The 4,359-nt window shown below is 40.6% G+C and overlaps 1 pseudogene; it reads right to left on the reverse strand.

Annotated features, from left to right (window-relative positions):
• Nucleotides 1-905: 905 nt before the first annotated feature.
• LOC101560939 lies at nt 906-1,627 on the reverse strand (annotated as a pseudogene).
• Nucleotides 1,628-4,359: the final 2,732 nt, after the last annotated feature.

The following is a 4,359-nucleotide window of genomic DNA, read 5'->3' on the forward strand; positions in this document are numbered from 1 at the left end:
AGAGGAGAGGAGAGGAGAGGAGAGGAGAGGAGAGGAGAGGAGAGATACCTGGTCTGCTTTACTTTTGTTGAAGAACTCACATGAAGGGAACATTATTCTTTAAATGTATTTAGTAATTTTCATATCCCTAAACAAGTTGGTGTTACATTTGACTGCTTTACCCCATTTAGAAAAGTAATAGGCCAGCTATAACTTAGGTGCTACTAATCTGCCTTTTCTTCCTGGAGACACGGGGCTGTTTTCTTAAGTTTAACTTATTAAAATATGGATTGTACACCTTAGGTAACAGAACAAAGATTACCTGAATACTGTAGTTAAGCATAAATATCTCTTTAATTTATTTCTAAAGATGTTTTTGAGAAAGCCCAAACTAGTAATTTCTAACTTTTTCATAGATGACTCCTGTTCCAGTTTGGAGGAACTGAACGGCTAACTGTTGGTCCAGATGGGTATCAGTCTTTATCCCTAGTGATAAGAAATGATTCCCTCCAACTGTCCAGAGGAACAAGGACACACAGATCTCATTTCTTGTTCTATTCTTGAAACATTAGTCAGAGGGGTCCATGCATGGTACTAAAATTAACATTGAAAATCATCCTTACACTTGGTAGGCTGAGGCAGGAGAATCATTGTGCGTTCGAGACCTAGGCTACAAAGCGAGCTCAAGGCCAGACTGAACTGCATAGTGAAACCCTGTCTCAAAAAGACAAAATAATAATAATAATTCTGTATTAGAAACTTGAGTCTATTGTAACTATTGTTTTTGGAGTCATACCGGGCTATGGAGTTAAACACTCCAATTCCTCTGCTCTTAACATTTATGAAGCAGAATGTTCCAGCTAGTTCAAACTGGATGTGTAGTTACTACCACACTGACTCCTGAATGAGGTGTGAGGCATGGTGAGTCACATCTGTAACCCCAATACTTGGGAGGTTAAGGAAGGAGGGTGGTTGGGAGTTCAAGATCAGCCTGGGCTACATACTGAGCTCAAGGCCTGCCTGAACTGCATAGCGAGACCCCGGCAGTTGTGTAGGTTCAGTAAGGTCTACTCCCCCTCCAGTAGAATTTGCTACTGGGTTCTGTAGTTCCTTCTTTGGCAACTTTTTATCTATTGCAATGAATATTTCATTTCTATTCACTGATATTTTAGCTGATATTTCCATGAATAATAAATTGCTATCATCCACACAGGACTGTGTTTCCCAGGAATCTACAACTCTTTTATTTGCTAGATCAGGCTTGTTTTCTAATAGATATTAGCAAGTGTTACAACTGTCTTGCCTCTGAAGTTCTTTAAAACGGTTTTTCTATCCTGCTAAAGATTGTTCATTTGTGATACTATATACAACTATGGCTGCTTGTGCTCCTCTGTGTTCCACTGGGGCTAGACTATATCATTCTTGATGACCTGTATCTCATATTTCAAATTTTACTGTTATGCCATCAAGGCACACAGAAAAGCCACCCCAATGGTATTGTCTTCAAATTCACGTAACTAGCTTTTTAAAGGACCAGACACTAGGCTTGATTTGCCAAAAGCAAGCTCTCCAAAAGTATTGGCTTAAACGAGCATATTTCATTTACAGTATTTGACCAGCTAGGTCTTGTTGCTGCTCTCTTAGCCATGTCTAGATCTGAAAGAACTCCCTAATTTCAGATACTTAAATGAACTTCCAAGGTTAAAGGTGTTGATTTTCTTTTCTTTTCTGGAAGCAAAGAAATTTGAGGCTATAAGACCATCCCCAGCTATAGTGTTACTCTGTCAAGGAGAAACTCGAAGAGGTACCTTTTCTTTCTCCAGGTAGCTGTGGTTCATGCCTGGAGGGGCCCATACCTGCTGGATCAGAAAGCCCAAGACATAGGCTACTCTTTTACAACCCCAACCTGTTGCAGAGCTATTTCCTGCTGTGGGTCTCGGTCAAAGGTAGAGCCTTGAGACTTCCAGGAGGCTGGCAGAGTGGTGAGCAGCAGAGAAAGAGTCTCTGAGATTTGGTGTCCAGACAGTGAAATATAGCAATGTGAGGAAGAGAACAAGACAGAAGTTGGTCCCAGGAACTAGGAACGATCTGAAGCAAGAAATGAAGCCCATGGCAGGCACAAAGGGAGAGACCTGAACCAAGAAGGGGGTATTAGGCAGTGCTTTCTCCCTGAGCTCAGACTCCCTAAATGGAAGAGGTAGCTCCAACCTTCAGAGGTACAAACTCCTGGAGACCTCAGAAGGCTGCATGGGGAAATGCATGAGTGGAAAAGAGGACTGGACACAGCAGGCTGCAGCAGCTGTTGAGTTATTCCAGTTCAGTTGTTCCCCAGGAGAGGCTGATCGGCCAGCAGCCATCTTGGAGAGTGGCCAACTATGCTCAGCAATCAGAACAGCTTTGGGCAGCTCCATCTAGTGACTCAGTGTCAGGGTGAGGCTGCCAAGCTCAAGTCACCAGGAGGCCAGGTAGCCAAGTTCAAGATGGCAGGAGGCACATGGGTATTACAGGGTGAACAGTCACATCCCACGCTAACAGCCACAAGAGTGCCTGAACTTCAGTGGAACTAAAAGCGCAGGCTTGCTGGGATGCCCATTACCCTGATGTAAATCTACAGCTGGCTTGCTGACATTCATCAACACAGATCTGGACTCTGTCTGTACACTCTGTCTACCAGTGACAGCTGAAACACATCTTGAAGTAGATACTTTATTTTTCTTATTTTCTAGTTTTTGCTTTGTTTTGCATTTTCTTTTTTTGGTACCAGGAATCAAACTCAGGGCTTCAAGCCCTCCAGGCAGGTACTATGCCACTGAGATACTTTCCTAAGCTGTTTTCTTTTTTCTTAATTGTTTTTATTTTTATTTGTTTATTTATTTTATTAATTTTATTGAGAAACAAATAGCAATGAGACAGTTTCAAAACCTATTAGTAGGATAGTTTCAATAATTAATACATTACACATTGTTGTCTTCGTAGTGGTTATTCATAGTACAAGATGCAGACATGATATTGTGTCCAAACACTATTAGTACAGGGCTGGGGAGATGGCTCAGTGGAATAAGTGCTTCCCTGGCATGTGCAAAGGTCTAATTTCAATCCCCGGTTCCACCAACAAAAAAAAAAAAAAAAGAGAGAAAGACACACAAACACTATTAGTATAAATCTTCCTTCTCACTGAACGAAGAGAAAGTAGCTGTATATCTATCCTATTTTGTATATACAGATTCAAAATGGTCCTTCCTTTGTATCCCCTTTTTTTGTTTAGTTTTGTCAGAGATAGGTATTCCATTGCCATTTAAATATTGTAGGTGTGTGAATTCAGCAAAATAATCCAATATAGTCCAGTAGTAACCCACTACTATTATGGACAATTGTTTTTATTTTTAATGAATCTAAACATGGTCTGTAGGTTTTGGTTGTTGTTGTTGTTGTTTTGTTCCTATTTTTATTCCTTCCTTCTCTGTTTCCCCTCCTGTCTTTCTCACCAGTTTTCCAAAGTTTGTGGAACCTTCCTTTGTCCTCCAACCTTGCTTTTAATCTCTTCTTTTTCTATTTTCCACCTTAACTCTTTTTAAATTTTCTCCAGTGAAGTAAAATCACCATACTGAGGGCTGACTCACTGTATACAATTTTCTGGGTTATTCTGGATTTTGTTATATAACCACATATCTAGTTCATATCATTAAAGTGGCAAATTAATAGTTATCACAGTTTGTCATTTTCTAGGCTGTATTTGATCTTATTGTTATTACTTATTGCATTGCTTTACCTAAGGTGACATAATCATTCTAAGCAGTTGTTCTTTTTGGTATGCCAAGACTGCAATTGCGCAAGGACCATAAACAGTACTGTAGGTCAGTACTGAAGAGCCGTGGAAGAGATAGGATCCTGCAACAGACTCAAAACTCAAAAGCCAGGTACAACTGGAAGATGTCTCTCTTGGGAAGCCCAAGAGAGACCTCACCCGCTTTGTCAAATGGCCCCACTACATCCAGCTGCAGCGACAGAGGGCCATCCTGTACAAACGGCTGAAAGTGCCCCTGCAATTAACCAGTTCACCCAGGCGTTGGACCGCCAAACAGCTACCCAGCTGCTTAAGCTCGCCCACAAGTACAGACCAGAGACCAAGCAAGAGAAGAAGCAGAGGCTGTTGGCCTGGGCAGAGAAGAAAGCTGGAGCATACTGCAACTTCTCTTGCTTTTTGAATTACTCTTTTTGTTATTTCCTATATGCTACTTCTGGAGGTATTAAAATATTTCAAGTTTGTATAACTAGAAAATCTTACTTTTAGTTTTCAAAGCTATGTTTGCTAAGTATAAAATTCAAAGAGGACAGATCTTTTCTTTCAGTCCTTTAATTAATCTAATTTCTTACACACTT

The sequence above is a fragment of the Octodon degus genome, unplaced genomic scaffold, assembly GCF_000260255.1.
Source record: "Octodon degus isolate 3935 unplaced genomic scaffold, OctDeg1.0 scaffold00017, whole genome shotgun sequence".
In the NCBI taxonomy this organism is placed as follows: domain Eukaryota; kingdom Metazoa; phylum Chordata; class Mammalia; order Rodentia; family Octodontidae; genus Octodon; species Octodon degus.